Source organism: Cherax quadricarinatus, chromosome 41 (assembly GCF_038502225.1).
Source record: "Cherax quadricarinatus isolate ZL_2023a chromosome 41, ASM3850222v1, whole genome shotgun sequence".
NCBI classification, from domain to species: domain Eukaryota; kingdom Metazoa; phylum Arthropoda; class Malacostraca; order Decapoda; family Parastacidae; genus Cherax; species Cherax quadricarinatus.
Genome location: NC_091332.1, coordinates 5321487 through 5343724, shown reverse-complemented (window position 1 = coordinate 5343724; position 22238 = coordinate 5321487). Strand labels below are relative to the sequence as shown.

The window sequence follows — 22238 nt, the reverse complement described above, 5'->3', positions numbered from 1 at the left end:
CACAGGCTGACACATTCCTTAGCTAATGTACGAGGCATCCTGGGTTATGGAACACAGGCATGATTGGCAACGATGATAAGACACATGTGCAACAGTTAGGTGTATTTATTCCGAAACGTTTCGCCTACACAGTAGGCGAAACGAAGAGTTAGCAGTAGTAGTAGAGGTGTGAAGACGATGTAATCAGTCCCTCACCCTTGAAGACTTAGTTGTGAGGTGGTCAGTCCCTCAGCCTGAAGAAGAGTTTTGCTCCATAGTCTGGAACAGCATCAAGGGTGATGGACTGATTGCATTGTCTTCACATCTCTACTACTTCTGCTAACCCTTCTGTATTCGACTGTTTAGGCGAAACGTTTTAGAATATACATAACCGTTGTACATATGTCTTACTTAACATGTTGGTATTGTATACCATTTCCATATTCATGAGTGGAAATGTTGGGCATGTTTCTTTACACCTGCTGCCCTTGTTCACCTAGCAGTACGTAGGTACCCGAGTGTTTGTCAACTGCTTTGTGTCGCATCCTGGGGGATAAGATTAAAGGCCCCCAATGGAAAGAAGACAGACAGTCCCCGATGACGCACTGACTATTAAGGTATCTTGGGTAGCAAACACTCTCCCGGGTTAAAAATCCCAACAAAATCTTATCTTACCGGTGAGCCAGCGAAAGTCCTCTGCCATATGACTGAAATTTCCACTGAGGTGGTCGTCACATCATTAAGATCAACATCAGGAGCAATGTTCCTATTGCTCCTTGCAAGCAAGGTAACCCCTAACTGCTCTTCTTCCCCTGCCTCCTCTTTTGTGATCTCGCCTCTTTCCCTACTCTTTTTTTCCCTCTCTATTGTGGTTTCAGCTCTTTCCCTCTGCCGGTGACTGAGGTCGTTGCTCTTACAGTTTTCCTGTGTATTCTTAGAGTCAAAATTGTTTCACTAATTATACACAATCAGAAAACCAGAAATTAAAAGAGAGACGTGAAGCACAGCGTTAATATAATGAGGAAAACACAAACTAAAGAGGATAGGAGGAGGCTGAAGGACCGGGGCAGATCTCAGCAATGGCCAAATATATGGCTGCTGGAGTTTAATCTCAGCTAAATCAAAGTCACGAACCTGAGAGACAGGAAAAGGCGACTATCTCTTATATTAACAAAACTGGATAAATTACCGAGCAGCTTCCTTGTTCTATGCTATAATTGCAAAATGAGAACAAAGGCTAGCGATGTTTTTCCTGATTTATCCTGTCCCGTAGCTCGACCGCTAGCGCACTCGGCTCACGCACTGAGGTCCAGGATTCGAATCTCCTCCGATACGGCTGGAAAACATTAAGGACGTGTTTCCATAGGACACCTGCTGTCCCTGTCCCTGTTCACCCATCAGTTTAAAATGGGTACCTGGGTGTTAGTCGACTGGTGTGGGTCGCATCCTGAGACAAAACCGACCTAATTTCCCCGAAATGCTCAGCATTTCGGAAAAATTAGGCAGTATACAGTTTATGTCAGCTAGGCCTATATACGTTGTACATGTATTTGTAGTAAATAAAGATATTATTATCACGCAGGGCGGATACCATACAGTGCTGACATCTGTCGGGCTGAGCTGGTAGACTCCGGTAAGCTAGTGATGGTATCGTTAAATATACTGTTAAGGATTTAGCTGAAACTGGCTTTAGATATTTCGTTCCAGCAGAGCTGGAGTCACTATCACTTGAAAATTACCATCTCTTAAGATGGCCTATCCCATACATAGGGGGGAAATGTAATTTTTCTGAAGGAATCTCCTTTCCAGAGCCAGAGCAACAAAAATAATGAACGAGAGAAAAGAAAATGAGAAGGGAAGGGAAGTTAAGAGAGACCGAAGAGTGAGTGGAGAGGTAGAAGGAAGAGGAGAGTGAAGGAAGGAAAACACTCGTAAAGCAATTTAGGAAAAAGCCTCCTGGTATAACAGCCATTACCTCGAACTCGCCCATTAAAGCCACCTAAACAGAATAAGAAAAAAAAAATGCTAAGCTCACAAACATAAGAGTGTCTTCCTGGAGCCAAGACAATGCGGCATTGTCTCGAGCATGTAGCGCCAGTATGAGCCCTCAGTAGATCATCTCTTCGTAAACGAGGAAAAAATCTAACTCCACTATACCAGTAGTTGATTAATCATTGAATGGATCATCCAACAAAGTAGACAAAGTATCAGTACACTTAGCTGTTTACCGGTACCATGAACAAAACAGCCACAGTGCATCCACTGGTATATCATAGGTATCTAGTGTAAAAATTTACTCGTGATTACTAAGCTTGTCAGCGAGATGCACCGAGCCCGGAAAAAGCTATAAAACGCAGATTAAAGAAACCCCCGCAGCACTGAAAGGCTTCCATTGCGCCTGAACAAGTTTCTATGCATCGCGCTTTGAGCTTTCAGGATCTTGAAGCGAAGATGAAATGATGGCTGCTGGAACTTCAGCGACTCGTCAATCCGACTAATGTGATGAAACAGCGAGGCATTCCAGCGGACCCTAGTCTGGAGTTTTAATGGAGGTTCGGTCTTCTTCACGCACCTTCCTGCTGGTCTCATGTAGGGAAGCTTAGGTGAAGAGACGAACAACGATTTGGTGTTGGTGGCAACGGTGAACAAACAGGTACGGTATATTTTTGGCAACGGTAGGACGAAGAAGCAGAAGTGGTGGAAACGGCAAAGAAAGATGAACAGTATAATTTACATTGGTAACGGAAAACAATCATATACTGCATGCATTTTCTTGTAATAACAAATAAACGGGTAGACTACAAATGAAGATGGTGGCAGTGGCAAACGAAAGGGGTACCATGTAAATTGCCTTGCACGAATCTAGATTATATACAAGAGGAACCACAAGATCCAGAAATGAACAGAGGGTGAAATCTCATGAGTAAACTTGGTATGCGAGGAGAGTGAGTGGCCGTAATGAGGGAGCTCAGACGAGACGTGAGAGGGGGAGGAGGAGGGCAGCTACAGGCACTGCTAGTGCCACGACCACCTGAGCCAACTCTGATGCCAGAGGACGACCTGTGCCGGCACTCCTAGTGCCACGACCACCTGTTTGATATTCGGTTTAAGCAGATAGGACAGCATGACGTTTCCATTTTTATTAAATTAGTGAATTATTTAACGTCAGAATTTCTCGATATTTACACACACATAGAATAATACAAATGAGCGATATCTTAATATACAATTAGATGACAGGGACAGGATATAAAGTCCAAACATTTTCAGTATTTTGTGGTGGTAAAACCTGCACATACCACTGTGGTTAGTTATAACATAACACGTAAAACAAGGCATTTAAGAAGTATTTAAGAATCCGACAGGAATATCTCAATGTTTGTTCCTCAGGAAACTGAGGAAACAGGACTGAAATGTGGCATTTAGCAATATTGGCCGCCTACCGCCTCAGCTCCGCCCATGATACTGACAGATGGCCCGCCGGGCCGCTGCCGCCAAAGGATGATAAACAGCGGGTATTGGAGTTATAGCTATGCTGGGGGAGCTTGGCGGGCCACCGGGGCCACTGGAGCCACTAGGGGCGGCCCTACACACCCCTACCCTCCCCTCACCACTCCTGCTTACGGCTGGCCCAAACACACATCCTCCACCTGGTTAAGGGGATTTGGCCACCCGCCTTCCAGCCTCTCAGCCTGTGTAAACACCCACTGAGAGTCGACAAAGGATTTGTTTACCTACACCATCCACTCTCAGAACTGCTTTGACTCTTGAATGGCTCTGTCGGGTTCGGCAGGTGCTCAGTACCTGTCGGGAGCCAGGCTGTACATTAATAGTAAAGCATGATGCAAATTAAGCATCACAGAGTTTCATTCTTGTGTACATTCAGTTGGTCCTGTGGATAGTGCGTCTCTGCTGGCTTGATGCCACTCTCTAAGATATATATATATATATATATATATATATATATATATATATATATATATATATATATATATATATGTAATTGTGCAAATATCGCAAATCAAGCGATACAGGATGCAAAACAACCACGGGGGGAGTAGAATGACAGCTCTAGGTCTTTCATGTTGCAATCAACACATCAGTAGCTTGCAAAGTTGCAGAAAAGAGAGGAGGTTCGAGCAAATACGAGTGAAGACGTCCTTTGTGATCGTATTTGCTTGGACTTCATCCTTTCTGCAGCTTTGCAAGCTACTGATGTGTTGACTGCAACACGAAAGGCCTCGAGCTGTCATTCTACTCCCCCCGGTGGTTGTTTTACTTCCTGTATCGCTTGGCTTACAACATTAAAATGCTCTCTTGAAATATTATCAAAATAAATATTATACATTACAACCTAATTTAACATCCATTGCCTTTGTATAGAAATATAAACATTTCTCAAGAGGAAATGAAGGTTTCAAACCTATCTGCTACACAAGGTTCTAATATCAAAGCCGCTTGTCACTTGTTCTCTCCCAGTCAAGAATATTTGAAGTGATAAAATATATTGTAAACTGTGTATATAGAGACCCTCACCTCTTCCTCTGCATAGTGGAAATTGATCTAAAAAATTCCGAATTAAGTTAGATATTATTGAAGAAAAATTGCTCGTGAATGCTATGTAAATTATTCAGATAATTTGCATTATTAATGAAAAAATATTTTTGTAAACATGTAAAAAAAAAATGGTCTCCCAATGACGAAAATTGCACAAAAAGGAGGTACAAATTCCCTCATAGAAATACCCTATATAGTAAACAGAGGGAAATTATTCAACAGTACAAAGGTGAATTGATTTTTTTTCGTTACTAAGTTCTGATTTCAGACTTTGTATGTGTGAAAACTCTAACAGAGGCTCAGAGAATTAGATCACTCGCTCACAATGTAAAGATCGTAAGAATTTAACGAGTGCTAATTCCTAACCAAATGATATAAAAAAACAGAATTTACCAGGGCTTCGACAGAGGAAGACTTTTAGGGGAGATACCTTCACCCAGTTTCCGAAAATTCTTTAATAACTACCACTATACCGCAACGAACAGCCGGAACGTTCATAACCACGGACGAAATTTGATCATCGAAGTACAGGGACTCAACCTTTAAATGGAAAAAGCAATTGGTAAGGAATCAAAAAAAGTCACAATACCATGACTGGAACAATATACAAATAACCCGCACATAGGAGAGAAAGGAGCGTAAGACGACGTATCGGTCCGACTTGGACGGAAGGAGTCGATACAAACAAATCTAAAGGATATAGTTCAAGTAACTGTGTTTAAAGTTTCTATCAGTATAACTAAAACGTGTTTACCAAACTCTTCTCGTTACCAAATTCAAGGGCACCATCTGGAGCCTCGACTGACTGAGGAGGCAGAAGACTGCAGACTTCTCGAGGGGTAATGGACACTAATGCACTCACTTAGGATACCTCTAATGACCTTGATTACTTTAAATCTATTTGGACCTTGATTACCTTAAATCTATTTGAACTAACTACATTACAAGAGCCGAAACGTTTTGCTATAAAGGTGTCGTAAGTTAATGGATTCGTGTCCATTGTCTCCTCCTGTGGAAAGACATAGTACTCTGAACCAACCTTTACTGAGACGACGTCTCGTTTTTCAGTGTTTCAGCAAATCTAAGAGCAATTGTTTATTCATACCTACATGTCAGTCCGCACACCTGTGGGAGTTATGACCTTTGAGGTGCGTGGCAGACAGTACCATCTGTCTGGCGCACCAAAGCCTGCCACACCAAAGCCTGCCACACCAAAGCCTGCCACATCAAAGCCTGCCACACCAAAGCCTGCCACACCAAAGTCTGGCGGCGGTCTCTGGGGTGTGGCAGGCCGGCGTGGACGATTTCTCCCACTAAAGCAATCTTGCAGCAGTCACATGGACTTGGCCAAGCTCCTCAGATGATGATGTACAGACTTTGATGCCGGGTGAGAGAGAGAAAGAGAAAGAGAAAGAGAGAGAGAGAGAGAGAGAGAGAGAGAGAGAGAGAGAGAGAGAGAGAGACAGACAGACAGACAGACAGACAGACAGAGACAAAGAGAGACAGAGACAGAGAGACAGAGAGACAGAGACAGACAGACAGAAAGAGAAAAAGAGAGAAAAAGAGAAGAGTGAGATTAAAAAAGTGGTAATGGATGAAAATCAACGAAGAAAAAGGAATCCTTTAATATCTGAAGAAAAGAAAAAAGTAGATAAAACAGGTGAAGAATAGATATAAATAATAAAGATAGTGAACAGAAAAGGTACAATAAATATTATAAATGTTGCAAAGAAAAACTTACCAACAGATACATCAAGAATTTTTTTTTAAGAAACAAAACAAAAGCGAAAGGTTGATAAATGACAAAAAAAAAAAAAAAAAAATAGGTACGAACCTATTTTTTTTTTTTGCCTTGAGAGTAAATTAAGTTTGGTCCGAGGGAGCGGAGGGAAGTTCTGTTACCTTAGGTGAAGAGCCCTTAACTAGGCACCGCCCTTGAAGGGAGGTTAACAGGAGAGGCACTCAGAGAGGCACTCAGAGAGGCACTATAATCCGGATTCCAGGAACGGCGACGGAGGTTACGTTCTTCAGTAGACGCACGTTCGCACCATCCATAAAAATTATAGCGTAATTGCTAAGATTTTTCATTATCGATAGAAAGTTTTGGTGGTGATGGTGGTAGTGGTAGAGGGTGTGATGGTGGTAGTGGTAGAGGGTGTGATGGTGGTAGTGGTAGAGGGTGTGATGGTGGTAGTGGTAGATGGTGTGATGGTGGTAGTGGTAGAGGGTGTGATGGTGGTAGTGGTAGAGGGTGTGATGGTGGTAGTGGTAGAGGGTGTGATGGTGGTAGTGGTAGAGGGTGTGATGGTGGTAGTGGTAGAGGGTGTGATGGTGGTAGTGGTAGAGGGTGTGATGGTGGTAGTGGTAGAGGGTGTGATGGTGGTAGTGGTAGAGGGTGTGATGGTGGTAGTGGTAGAGGGTGTGATGGTGGTAGTGGTAGAGGGTGTGATGGTAGTGGTAGAGGGTGTGATGGTGGTAGTGGTAGATGGTGTGTTGGTGGTAGTGGTAGATGGTGTGATGGTGGTAGTGGTAGAGGGTGTGATGGTGGTAGTGGTAGATGGTGTGATGGTGGTAGTGGTAGATGGTGTGATGGTGGTAGTGGTAGATGGTGTGATGGTGGTAGTGGTAGATGGTGTGATGGTGGTAGTGGTAGATGGTGTGATGTAGTGGTAGATGGTGTAATGTAGTGGTAGATGTGATGGTAGTGATAGATGGTGTGATGGTGGTAGTGGTAGATGGGTGTGATGGTAGTGGTAGATGGTGTGATGGTGGTAGTGGTAGATGGTGTGGTAGTGGGTGGTAGTATGGTGTGATGGTAGTGGTAGAGGTGATGTGTAGAGTGGTGGTGTGATGTGATGGTAGTGGTAGAGTGGTAGTGGTAGATGGTGTGATGGTGGTAGTGGTAGAGGGTGTGATGGTGGTAGTGGTAGATGGTGTGATGGTGGTAGTGGTAGATGGTGTGATGGTAGTGGTAGATGGTGTGATGGTGGTAGTGGTAGAGGGTGTGATGGTGGTAGTGGTAGATGGTGTGATGGTGGTAGTAGTAGATGGTGTGATGGCGGTAGTAGTAGATGGTGTGATGGCGGTAGTAGTAGATGGTGTGATGGTGGTAGTAGTAGATGGTGTGATGGTGGTAGTAGTAGATGGTGTGATGGTAGTGGTAGATGGTGTGATGGTGGTAGTGGTAGAGGGTGTGATGGTAGTGGTAGAGGGTGTGATGGTGGTAGTGGTAGATGGTGTGATGGTAGTGGTAGATGGTGTGATGGTAGTGGTAGATGGTGTGATGGTGGTAGTGGTAGATGGTGTGATGGTGGTAGTGGTAGATGGTGTGATGGTGGTAGTGGTAGATGGTGTGATGGTGGTAGTGGTAGATGGTGTGATGGTGGTAGTGGTAGATGGTGTGATGGTGGTAGTGGTAGATGGTGTGATGGTAGTGGTAGATGGTGTGATGGTGGTAGTGGTAGAGGGTGTGATGGTGGTAGTGGTAGATGGTGTGATGGTAGTGGTAGATGGTGTGATGGTGGTAGTGGTAGAGGGTGTGATGTGTGTGATGGTAGAGGGTGTAGTAGTGGTAGAGGGTGTGAGAGTGGTGTGTGATGGCGGTAGTGGTAGATGGTGGTAGTGGTAGATGGTGTGATGGTGGTAGTGGTAGATGGTGTGATGGTAGTGGTAGTGGTGTAGTGGTGGTGTGATGGAAGGGTAGATGGTGTGATGGTGGTAGTAGTAGATTGTGTGATGGTGGTAGTAGTAGATGGTGTGATGGTGGTAGTGGTAGATGGTGTGATGGTGGTAGTAGTAGATGGTGTGATGGTGGTAGTGGTAGATGGTGTGATGGTGGTAGTGGTAGATGGTGTGATGGTGGTAGTGGTAGATGGTGTGATGGTGGTAGTGGTAGATGGTGTGATGGTGGTAGTAGTAGATGGTGTGATGGTGGTAGTGGTACAGTGTGTGATGGTGGTGTGAGGAGTGTAATGACCTAGTTTCAGTGATCTTACAGCTCAATACAGCCACCTTCAGGACACCTGACCAGGTTTACAGGTTCAGCACCTGTAACTTAGTCAGGAAAATACAGGTATCGCTTTGCATCACTCGTCTCGCCATTCAATCCACATTACAGAGGCGATGTCACAGCGAGGTTGGTAACACGTTCATGTACCTCATTAGCTACTCACCTGACCCACTTCGAATAGACGTGCCAAGACCCATACTGTGTACTCACTTATTCTCCCATTTGTGGTTGCAGGGGTCGATTCATAGCTCCTGACCCCGCCTCTTTGCTGGTCGCTGCTTGGTCCACTCTCTCGTTTCTCCATGCTCAGGGAGAGAGTGGATAAGAGTGGCAGAAGAAAATATATAATCCATTCTTGGAAATTATTACAAGGATAGTGAATACACACACTCACTCACACACACACACATACATACACACATCTGACGACACTGGAAGACAGGAGAGATAGGAGGTACATGATAACGACATACAAAATACTGAGAGGAATTGACAAGGTGGACAAAGACAGGATGTTCCAGAGATTGGACACAGTAACAAGGGGACACAGTTGGAAGTTGAAGATACAGATGAATCACAGGGATGTTAGGAAGTATGTCTTCAGCCTCAGAGTAGTCAGTAAGTGGAATAGTTTGGGAAGCGAAGTAGTGGAGGCAGGATCCATACATAGCTTTAAGCAGAGGTACGATAAAGCTCATGGTTCAGGGAGAGTGACCTAGTAGCGACCAGTGAGGAGGCGGGGCCAGGAGCTTGGACTCGACCCCTGCAACCTCAACTAGGTGAGTACAACTAGGTGAGTACACACACACACACACACACACACACACACACACACACACACACACACACACACACACACACACACACACACACAAAGTTTAAAACAGGTTCCTCAACGTACATAGCTAAGGAGAAATATTGTGATAACACACTCTTCGACCCCCTAGCCATTGGGTTACTGAAGGTGCGTGAAGGGTAGAGTATGCCATCTAGCTGGACATGTGCTTGCGAGTCAACAAATTAGTGATGTAGCAAAAGTAACAGCGAATGCTCTTGTTGGTATGACTTATGAAATCGAAATAACACGATCGCAAAACAAATCACAGAACGTGATTTGTTTTGCAATTCCCAACTCATTCCGTGATTTGACTTTTTTTTCTCCTGTTAGTATATTCACCAGTGACCCGAAGGAGTGTCGGAGGTAGTACCAGCTGTGTGCCTTTTTTTTTATTCTATGGCAGGGGAACCTCGTAAGAAAGGTGTGAATGCAACTCCTTATATAGGTATTCAGACCCATTGACTAACCTTACGAGAATTCGACCCTATTTCTCTGGTCCAGTCATTAATCTCCCATTGACTGCCAGCACCACACGACGTCATCTTAACAAGCATCTGTCAAGCGCCACACGACCTCATCTTAGCAAGCATCTCCCAAGCATCACACGACCTCATCTTAGCCAGCATCTCCCAGGTATGACCCACTGCCCTACATGACAATCCCGCCCACCTAGCAACCTCGTACAGTTGCTAATACCAGACTCGACTAGAACCTGTAACGCCTTCCAGGATTATTTAAGGAAATTATGGGTCGAAAGAGAAATGCAGTATAATATGATTCCTTACTGACATCATTTCGCCCACACATGTCACAGATGTTTGTGTCTTGATAAAGCCCCCCTTCCCCCTCGTGGGCGAAACGTTGTCAACACAGAGTCGCATTGCCCTGCATTGGTGACTTTCCATCGTGTCTATTTTATTGTTTCTCTCCATCGAAATAGTGACAAATATTAACTTTTGGAAGAAAAATAGTATCTTACATCACATTAGTGGCGGCGGCGGCGGCGGTGATGGTAGAGGTGGTTGTAATCATACCTGGTACCCTTATGACTTCATAATCCAAGTGTCATCCACGCAACAATTTGGGACTCAGAGTACTGCTTCCTGCCACCACTGGTACTAGTACTATTACCACTACCATGGCCCCCGTCACCACTGCTATCGCACTGCTACCACCATCACCACCACGAAGCATCAACCACGTCATGACAATAGAGGAGTGTGTGCGCTGCTCTCTACAGCCTGGCCGACTATAAGAGGCGACAAATGTTGCTCCATAAAACAGGCTCGTTCATGGCTGTGTAAAAGCTGTATGTTATCAACATATTCATCAGGGCAGAGCTATAAATGTCCTCAAAGAGTGTGTAATCCTGTGGCCGCGTCCACCATTCTGACAACACACCTTGCAACACCCTGCAATACCTTGCAACTCTGATCCAGCATGATTTCTTAATACGTCTGAAGTTCCGACTACAAAGAGCTCATTTGCACCGCTCTCTGGTTGATGGCAGTCAAGAGCAATGTCTAAAATATAGACTAAAGACAGCTTTCAGCTTATAAACAAAAAACATTCCCTAGACCACCACCAAGGAGCAGAGTTCAGACGATATGATATTTGTTGGGATTTTTAACCCGGGGGAGGTTAGCCACCCAGGATAATTGGTGCGTCATCGAGGACTATATTATTTTTATGAGTCTTCAATCTTGTCCCACAGGATGCGACCCACACCAGTTGACTAATACCCAGATACCTGATTACTGTTAGGTGAACAGGGACAGCAGGTGTAGAGAAGCATGTCCAACGTTTCCGCCCGTGCCTGGGGATTGAACCACACTCAGTGTGAGGCGAGAGCGTTGCCAACCGAGCCACGGGACCTCCACTAGCTATCTTGACAACACAATTCAACACCCCTGAACGGGGATCCACCACTCAAAATGTCTATTTAGTTATACTCCGACAGGAGGCAACAAAAGATGAATAAGGGTCACGTAATAAGGAGGCAGGAAGGGTGTTGAAGATTTTGAGCTCACCTGAGCTGAGACGCAGATAAGACGCATATCAGCGTTGAGATGTATCTCTGCTGAGATGCGATCCCAGGGAAGTATTCCCTGGGATCACCCAGCGACCAAAAAGGACTTAGCTTTTCCCTATTGTTTACATCACGATAGATAGACAAAAATCGATAAAGGAGAAAAATAAATCATTTTTTAGTCTTTATATTTTTGACCAAAAGAATAAATTAAACCGGTTGGAAGCCAGGCCTGTGAATAAATAAGTTTGTTGAGACATCCTGGGAAGAAACAAGTTGTCAGAACATCTGAAAGACAAGTGCTAGTGAAGACAACTGTCTGGGGGAGATCCGCTCATACGGCTGTCAATATACAGGGTGTTTCAAAATGATGGGTCCGTCTGCTTGACACACCCTGTATATACAAGATTCAAGACGAGGATGATTTCGTTTTAGACGCTTCGTTCATGACGAGAACATATCGAACCCCCGTGCGAAATATTTGATAGGACATTAGGTACTACTGTTTTTGTCTGTTTCTCTTCCTCCATCAGAGAAAAGTTTAGCAGCGGGTGTTATTAATGGTCGGTCGGTCTCTCATAGTATATAAGATTCTTAACATTATGTCTGCCCGAGAGTGTTTGTGTAGGTGCGGATTCATGCGTGTACGCTAGTTCATGATTAATGGAGCTGTATAATCTATCCTGGTTCCTCTAAATGGAATGATATATGCTTTCTCTTCGTCAGGTGCGGGAGAGAATCTGGGTATTTGTATGCCCAGGCATTCCCTTTTCTTTAATTTACAGACCAAGAGCTGTTATTCTACCTCAGTTCACTGTCAAGGCTACCCTTATCTACCCGTATCTACCTCTTTCCGTGATGCCACCTTCAACATCATCCAACACTCGGGTACCTATTTCCGGCTAGGTGAACAAGGGGCAATAGGTGATAAGTCTCTCTGCCTATAGTCTCGAATTGTCCAAAATTTAACCCTGGTCTTTCGGTTAGAAGTCGAAGCCGCTGTCGATGAGAATCTAGCTTATGTGACGACCTGTAATGCAAGGCTGTTCGTACTGTTTTCTCTGAGGCTGGATGGTTAAAGGAGTTTAAAGCTATCGACTGCTCAAGGGTCGATAAAGCCGCACGTAACTTTTACACTACCAGACAAGACAGCTTGAATCCTTAAAGTAGGGATTAAACTCAAGATATATACGCCGAGAGACATACACAGAGAAGTAAATGTCTCCTCTCCACCTAAAGGATATATACCGTATATATAGGGTGTGTATATCTTAATATATATACTGAGTATACATCGATATGTGTGCATCTCTCAATATACATATATATTGAAGTGCCTAGGGCAAAATCGTAACTGTGGTGTGTATCTCAGCGTATATTTATATCGAGCTATGTTTACCTCACAGTATATACGCCGAGCAGTGCTTATCCAAGTATATACACTGACAAATGACTATAATCCCCCATTTAAACACAGATGACCTGCAGCCTTACTGACCCGCCCGCGACCCACGGTCTTTAAAACCTAAAAGACAATACGAACGCACCACCGCGTTGAAACGCGAGTCACAACACCGTGGCTGCAACAGGCTACAACTAACTTACGATTTGGAAGACGACGACTATAGACGAGGTGCTCACCGTGCAACACAGTAACGACAATCACCGTGGCAGCATCACACGAGGGAGGGATGACAGGGAGAAGAGTATTAGCAGCTGATTAACTTCCATCAATGAATGATACACGAGGCTCCGGTAATTTAAACGTCACTCAAGCAGAATGTGTTTTTGGTGGGAACGTCGAAGCTCCTCGTTCCATGACGTTCTGATTGAGCGGGCAAAAAATAACGCCGATGTTTTCCCCCCTTTCCCATTTGACTTCACCCTGACGTAACAGCTGGAAGGTGAAAAAGAAACGAACGCTGTAACCATTGGCTGAAGTTCCATATTGAACGCTCTCTCCAGTGTTTAAAACTTCCACTTTTTTTGTATGAAGATTGTGTGTTGTGGATGACGCTTCTTATTCTCTTATTGAAATGGGGGAGAGACAGGGACATTGACAAGCACATGCACATACACACACAGTGTACGTTAGGCCCATATTGGAGTATGCAGCACCAGTTTGGAACCCACACCTGGTCAAACACGTTAAGAAATTAAGAGAAAGTGCAAAGGTTTGCAACAAGATTGGTTCCAGAGCTAAGGGGAATGTCCTACGAAGAAAGGTTAAGGGAAATTGGCCTGACGACACTGGAGGACAGGAGGGTCAGGGGAGACATGATAACGACATATAAAATACTGCGAGGAACTGACAAGGTGGACAGAGACAGGATGTTCCAGAGATGGGACACTGAAACAAGAGGTCACAATTGGAAATTGATGACTTGGATGAGTCAAAGGGATATTAAGAAGTATTTCTTTAGTTAAAGAGTTGTCAGGAAGTGGAATAGCTTGAAAAGTGACGTAGTGGAGGCAGGAACCATACATAGTTTTAAGACGAGGTATGATAATGCTCATGGAGCAGGGAGAGGGAGAGAGGACCTAGTGGCGATCAGTGAAGAGGCACGGCCAGGAGCCGTGAATCGACCCCCGCAACCTCAAACAGGAGAGTGTACACACACACACACACAGTGTACTCACCTAGTTGTGGTTACAGGGGTCGATTCGCAACTCCTGGTCCCACCTTTTCGTGTGTGCGTGTAGATCTGTGTACGTGTTTGAGGGTGTATGTGGGTGTAGGCGTGTGAATATGGGCGTACGTGTTTGAACGTGCCCGCCCGTGCTCAGATTCGTGTGTATAATTCAAAGAACAATATAAATCTGCTCTTAAATTTATTTGATAAAGGTTCAATCTAAATTATAATTAAATCTTCCTAACTTAGCTCTAACATAAAATTCAAGACTTACTTTGAAGTTTGCTAGTGACGGCGTCATCCAGAGGCTTTTTCCTGGTTCCTCAATGGGGGGTTTCAAGTCTATCGACTACACTAGGGTCATTGAAAGGCTGCACGTAACCTTTTTCGCCACTAGACAAGACTACTTCAATCCCTTAAAGAGGGATTAAACACTCAGCATAAATACGCTGAGGGGGAATAAGCATCTCGGTGAATATATGCTCTGAATATCCGAATTTTGGGAGAGCATAATCCGGAAGGCTGGTGACCAGCCCTCAGCACTTCACTGACCACACTCACTCACAGCTCACACCCCACACAGTAGACTGGGGGGGGGGTGTTGACGCCAACCAGGGTGTTAGCCAAGGGGTCAACCAGGGTGTCACCCAGGGACGTCAATAACTTCTAAACGACGTTATCTTTTGGCGATTTCTGCCACATTATATAGTCTAAATAAACGACTTCGTTAACTCTATAAATGTCTTTGTTATTCACGTTATCAAGAACAGTGTAATATATAAGGTCAGTTGTTTTTTTCATATTCTTAAACACTCTTTTGTTTTAGCTATTGGCCCTAAACCAGACACGCCAGCATAAAGTATATACAACGAGAGGTGTATATCTCTCAGTGTATATGTACATTTTAGGGACTTTAGGGTTTAAAGCGTGTTTGGTGGTGAACCCCTTCAAGGGGTACACCACCAGTGAGGGGCTTTTAATCCATAAATATAATAATAATAATGGTGGTGAACAAGTGACGCTCAGCTTAATGGTGGTTGATGGGATTCAACTCTCCATTACACAACTCGAGTCCCCCGTCACCTTTCAATTTTCTCAAGCAGCCAGAGAGGCAAATTGTATATATTTCGAATATTTAAAAATAAGCTGTACATAAATGGTATACAATACCAGGTCAAGAGCTGTTATCTTACCTCAGCTCATTTTAAAGCCCAGCCCTATCTGAGGTATACTACCCCCCACCAGGATGCCACCCACACCAGTCCCTAACACCCAGGTACCTGCTTACTGCCCCTCAAGGGAGGTTCCTTGACCCTGGTGAGGGGCTTTTGAATTGAGCTTGAATACCTTCCATCCCCCCACATGTGCTGTATAATCCTACGGGTTTAGCGCTTCCCTGTGATTATAATAATAATATTAATAATACTAATACTACTGCTAATAATAATAATAATAATAATAATAATAATAATAATAATAATAATAATAATAATAATAACCTGCTTACTGCTAGGTGAACAGGGACATCAGGTGTAAGGTGACTAGCACCCAGGTACCTACTTACTGCTAGGTGAACAGGGACAGCAGGTGTAAGGAAACATACCTAACGTTTCCACCCGTGCCGGGAATCGAGCCACGGACCCTCGGTGTGCCATGAGGATATCGTCAAGAAGTCTTCTCTGGGTTCAGTAGGTACGACATCCTCCAAGGTCTGACTGTATCGGAGGTGGTGTTACTTTTTCTTTGGAATTAGCATGTCTCAGGAAGAAAAACGGGAGAAAATTGGGAGATGAGGAAGGAGAGAAGAGGAAGTGGGAGGGAGGGGAGAGTAGAAGTGACATGTGAAAATGTGGGAGGTAGAGAGGGACAAGAAAGGGTGAAAAGTAAAGGAGGAACATTGGAAAGGGGGAAGGAGGCTTGTAGCAGAAAGGGAGAGAGGAAGATATGGAAGAGTAAGAGATGGGAGGAGGAGGAGGAGGTTTGGAAGAGAAAAGAGAGAGTGAGGACCAGGAAGAGCGTAAGGGAGAAGGTAAGGAGGGTGATAGGGAGGAAGTAGGAAGAGGTGTAGAGGAGGCAGGGAGGGTGAGAGGGAGAAGGCAGGGAGGGTGAGAGGGAGAAGGCAGGGAGGGTGAGAGGGAGAAGGCAGGGAGGGTGAGAGGGAGAAGGCAGGGAGGGTGAGAGGGAGAAGGCAGGGAGGGTGAGAGGGAGAAGGCAGGGAGGGTGAGAGGGAGAAGGCAGGGAGGGCTGGTATATACAATGTGGTATGCGCTCAATTAAACTTGTGAGCTCAGCCTTTGTAGCGCTAGCCAGGTATTTACACACGATATAAAGAGGCGACTTTGGCAAAGTTGTCACCTCACAAAGTTGCCAGATTGATTAGTGGAGCTTCATGAAGTACTATCAGAGGGGCGAAACTGATCCAAGAGATTCGAGGGGAGGCGAAGGAAAGGAACTGCTCAAGGGAAGCAAAGGGGAAGCGAGGGAGAGGGGAATAATTCCAGGGAGGCAACAGGGCAAGTGAGAACGAGATGGAAAATGAACAAGGGTGGAAGCAAGCAGGAAAGAAGGGGCAGGGAGCAGGGAGTATAGGGAGCAACAGGGAGCAGAGGTCGCCAAGGAGCAGCACTTAACACCTCCTGTACCCATCCTGGAGTTCTTATGGAGAAAAGAGAACGTAGTAAGAAGTACTTTTATTATTATTATTATTATTATTACTGTCACACAGGAGAGTGTAACTTATACTGACTACACAGAGAGACAGTGTAATACTGAGCTCACAGGGAGACAGTGTATAATACCAGCTTCAGAGGGAGACACACACTCCTGGTATTATTGATCAACAATACAGACATACACTTTCATTAGGTTTTTATGGGTCTGCCCTGAAGGGAGAGGGGAGAAGCCGTGTCTGTATGCTCGTGTATGAATGTTCTTCTCTCTGTATGTCCGTATCTGTATGTCCGTATTTGTACGCCCGTATTTGTACGCCCGGATTTATACGCCCGGATTTGTACGCCGGTATTTATACGTCAGAATCATTTTATATCTCATGCAGATATTCAGAATTTTTTATCCATCCCGCTGTAACAGTAATGCTTTTTTTTACTGGAAATACTCACTTGTTTGTACTCATCTATTTGTGGCTGCAGGGGTGGAGTTGTAGCTCTTGGCCCCGCCTCTTCGCTGGTCGTTACTAGGTCCCTCTTTCTCCCTGGTCCATGAGCAGGGAGAGAGTATGGATCCTGCCTCCACTACATCACTTTTCAGATTGTACCAATTCCTGACAACTCTATTACTGAAGAAATGCTTCCTAACATCCCTGTGACTCATATGAATTTTCAACTTCCAGTTGTGACCCTTTGTTGCTGTGTCCCATCTCTGGAACATCCTGTCGGTATCCACCTTGTCAATTCCTCTCAGTATTTTATATGTTGTGTGTGTGTGTGTGTGTGTGTGTGTGTGTGTGTGTGTGTGTGTGTGTGTGTGTGTGTGTGTGTGTGTGTGTGTGTGTGTGTGTGTGTGTGTGTGTGTGTGTGTATGTGTGTGTGTGTGTGAATGTATTCGTGTGAATTAATTAACGCATACTTCTGTAAACTGTTTCCTCGTGCACCGTGACTGTTCTTTGCGTCATCCACTGGCACAGACACAAGCACGAGTATTAAATAGAAAGTTTTATGGAGTGTATGTATGAAAGAAGTTAATATAAATGTAAAGGAGTTGAATCCCAAACAGATAAATAAAAACCGATGGCTCTGAAAGAACTTGGGAGGAAGTAAGGGAGTTACCCTACACAAATAACCCGCACATAGGAGCTTACGACGACGTTTCGGTCCGACTTGGACCATTTACTGTCTCACTGACACATGACGATGAGGGAGTCAGTACTGTTCCAGCCGCGGTATTGTGCCTTTTGGTTCTTTAAACGGATAACCTCCAGATATTGACAAGAAATAAACAGCAGGGCCAGACGAGGGACCACCTCGGGGCTTTTAAAAGAATGTGCAGAAGAATAATTAATGCAATCGAGTTATACCTACATGAAGGTAAACAAGTAGAGAGATGGACACACACACTGTGTGTCAATATTTATAATAAAAAGGAGACTGGAATGATCCTTTAAACTCTAAGCTTATGGTGTCAAGAAGATAAAAAATGCTGGACAAAGCCATTAGAAGAAACTTAATAACTAGTTAATAATTCTGCTTCCGGTAAGCAAATTAATTTGTATCAACATTATCAAGCTCTTACCACAGAGTTGCAGAATTTATTCAACGCAAAAAAATGGATAGACTGATCGTATTTGTCTGAATTTTAAGATGTTTGTCGGGAGAGGCTACCAGTGGGGTGCCACAAGGATCAGTCCTTGTTCCAATAATGTTTTTAAATTACCAAAAATAAGCAAAATTATGTGGCTACATTTTCAGATGATGCAAAAATCTTAGGGAAAATAATCACTAGATCTGACCATAAATCACTACGGGACGATTGTCAGAAATCGAGCAAATGGATGAAAGATGCAATTATGGAGTTTAATGTGACGTACTGCCATGTAATGGAAATGGGAGAAAGTAAAGAGAGGTCAGAGAGAGAGAGCTGGATGTTATTAGTAACAAAGCTCTCACTGGAAGATCGTGTCAAGGAAATGTAGGAAACTTTTAAACGTAAGAGACTCTTAAATGTAAGAAACTCTTAAATGTAAGAAACTCTTAAATGTAAGAAACTCTTAAATGTAAGAAACTCTTAAATGTAAGAAACTCTTAAATGTAAGAAACTCTTAAATATAAGAAACTCTTAAATGTAAGAAACTCTTAAATATAAGAAACTCTTAAATGTAAGAGACTCTTAAATGTAAGAAACTCTTAAATGTAAGAAACTCTTAAATGTAAGAAACTCTTAAATGTAAGAAACTCTTAAATGTAAGAAACTCTTAAATGTAAGAAACTCTTAAATGTAAGAAACTCTTAAATGTAAGAAACTCTTAAATGTAAGAAACTCTTAAATGTAAGAAACTCTTAAATATAAGAAACTCTTAAATGAAAGAGACTCTTAAGAAACTCTTAAATGTAAGAAACTCTTAAAATGAAACTCTTAAATGTAAGAAACTCTTAAATGTAAGAAACTCTTAAATGGAAGAAACTCTTAAATGTAAGAGACTCTTATATGTAAGAGACTCTTATATGTAAGAGACTCTTATATGTAAGAGACTCTTATATGTAAGAGACTCTTAAATACATGGACAGAGAGGTGTTAAACAGATATGACAACATAAGTTAGGTTATAAGTGAAACATGCTGCAGTTATGAGCTGCGAGATAACTGTTACAAACAAACTTGTCCATAACTTCAACTTCAACAAATAACAAAAAAGGTGTAAAGAAGAGTTACAAAATGGACACAAATACTGAAAAGTCTGAGTTAGTAGGAAAGATTATCAGTGAAGACGTCCACGCTGGCTGACAGCAGTAAGACGTCCACGCTGGCTGACAGCAGTAAGACGTCCACGCTGGCTGACAGCAGTAAGACGTCCACGCTGGCTGACAGCAGTAAGACGTCCATGCTGGCTGACAGCAGTAAGACGTCCATGCTGGCTGACAGCAGTAAGACGTCCATGCTGGCTGACAGCAGTAAGACGTCCACGCTGGCTGACAGCAGTAAGACGTCCACGCTGGCTGACAGCAGTAAGACGTCCACGCTGGCTGACAGCAGTAAGACGTCCATGCTGGCTGACAGCAGTAAGACGTCCACGCTGGCTGACAGCAGTAAGACGTCCACGCTGGCTGACAGCAGTAAGACGTCCATGCTGGCTGACAGCAGTAAGACGTCCACGCTGGCTGACAGCAGTAAGACGTCCACGCTGGCTGACAGCAGTAAGACGTCCACGCTGGCTGACAGCAGTAAGACGTCCATGCTGGCTGACAGCAGTAAGACGTCCATGCTGGCTGACAGCTGGAAGACGTCCATGCTGGCTGACAGCAGTAAGATGTCCACGCTGGCTGACAACAGTAAGACGTCCACGCTGGCTGACAGCAGTAAGACGTCCACGCTGGCTGACAGCAGTAAGACGTCCACGCTGGCTGACAGCAGTAAGACGTCCATGCTGGCTGACAGCAGTAAGACGTCCACGCTGGCTGACAGCAGTAAGACGTCCATGCTGGCTGACAGCAGTAAGACGTCCACGCTGGCTGACAGCAGTAAGACGTCCATGCTGGCTGACAGCAGTAAGATGTCCACGCTGGCTGACAGCAGTAAGACGTCCACGCTGGCTGACAGCAGTAAGATGTCCACGCTGGCTGACAACAGTAAGATGTCCACGCTGGCTGACAACAGTAAGATGTCCACGCTGGCTGACAGCAGTAAGACGTCCACGCTGGCTGACAACAGTAAGATGTCCACGCTGGCTGACAGCAGTAAGATGTCCACGCTGGCTGACAACAGTAAGATGTCCACGCTGGCTGACAACAGTAAGATGTCCACGCTGGCTGACAACAGTAAGATGTCCACGCTGGCTGACAACAGTAAGATGTCCACGCTGGCTGACAACAGTAAGATGTCCACGCTGGCTGACAACAGTAAGATGTCCACGCTGGCTGACAGCAGTAAGATGTCCACGCTGGCTGACAACAGTAAGATGTCCACGCTGGCTGACAGCAGTAAGACGTCCATGCTGGCTGACAGTAGTAAGACGTCCACGCTGGCTGACAACAGTAAGATGTCCACGCTGGCTGACAACAGTAAGATGTCCACGCTGGCTGACAACAGTAAGATGTCCACGCTGGCTGACAACAGTAAGATGTCCACGCTGGCTGACAACAGTAAGATGTCCACGCTGGCTGACAGCAGTAAGATGTCCACGCTGGCTGACAACAGTAAGATGTCCACGCTGGCTGACAGTAGTAAGACGTCCACGCTGGCTGACAGCAGTAAGACGTCCATGCTGGCTGACAGCAGTAAGACGTCCACGCTGGCTGACAGCAGTAAGACGTCCATGCTGGCTGACAGCAGTAAGACGTCCATGCTGGCTGACAGCAGTAAGACGTCCACGCTGGCTGACAGCAGTAAGACGTCCACGCTGGCTGACAGCAGTAAGACGTCCACGCTGGCTGACAGCAGTAAGACGTCCACGCTGGCTGACAGCAGTAAGACGTCCACGCTGGCTGACAGCAGTAAGACGTCCACGCTGGCTGACAGCAGTAAGACGTCCATGCTGGCTGACAGTAGTAAGACGTCCACGCTGGCTGACAGCAGTAAGACGTCCATGCTGGCTGACAGCAGTAAGACGTCCACGCTGGCTGACAGCAGTAAGACGTCCATGCTGGCTGACAGCAGTAAGACGTCCATGCTGGCTGACAGCAGTAAGACGTCCATGCTGGCTGACAGCAGTAAGACGTCCACGCTGGCTGACAGCAGTAAGACGTCCATGCTGGCTGACAGTAGTAAGACGTCCACGCTGGCTGACAACAGTAAGATGTCCACGCTGGCTGACAACAGTAAGATGTCCACGCTGGCTGACAACAGTAAGATGTCCACGCTGGCTGACAACAGTAAGATGTCCACGCTGGCTGACAACAGTAAGATGTCCACGCTGGCTGACAGCAGTAAGATGTCCACGCTGGCTGACAACAGTAAGATGTCCACGCTGGCTGACAGTAGTAAGACGTCCACGCTGGCTGACAGCAGTAAGACGTCCATGCTGGCTGACAGCAGTAAGACGTCCACGCTGGCTGACAGCAGTAAGACGTCCATGCTGGCTGACAGCAGTAAGACGTCCATGCTGGCTGACAGCAGTAAGACGTCCACGCTGGCTGACAGCAGTAAGACGTCCACGCTGGCTGACAGCAGTAAGACGTCCATGCTGGCTGACAGTAGTAAGACGTCCACGCTGGCTGACAACAGTAAGATGTCCACGCTGGCTGACAACAGTAAGATGTCCACGCTGGCTGACAACAGTAAGATGTCCACGCTGGCTGACAACAGTAAGATGTCCACGCTGGCTGACAACAGTAAGATGTCCACGCTGGCTGACAACAGTAAGATGTCCACGCTGGCTGATACCAGGAAGAGATGCATGATAACCACACATAAGATCATAAAAGAACGCGAAAGAATGAATATATATATATATATATATATATATATATATATATATATATATATATATATATATATATATATATATATATATATATATATATAT

General features: G+C 44.8%; 1 long non-coding RNA gene across 2 annotated transcripts in view; it reads right to left on the bottom strand.

The window, feature by feature from the left end:
* The window catches only part of LOC128695893 (uncharacterized), a 55218-nt gene extending 40600 nt beyond the window's left edge, over positions 1 to 14618 (bottom strand). For both annotated transcript variants that reach the window (XR_011393032.1, XR_011393033.1), the window contains exon 1: positions 14320 to 14618. This is a non-coding gene — a long non-coding RNA (uncharacterized lncRNA). The remainder of the gene's footprint in view (positions 1 to 14319) is intronic.
* Between the last annotated feature and the right edge of the window lie 7620 nt (positions 14619 to 22238).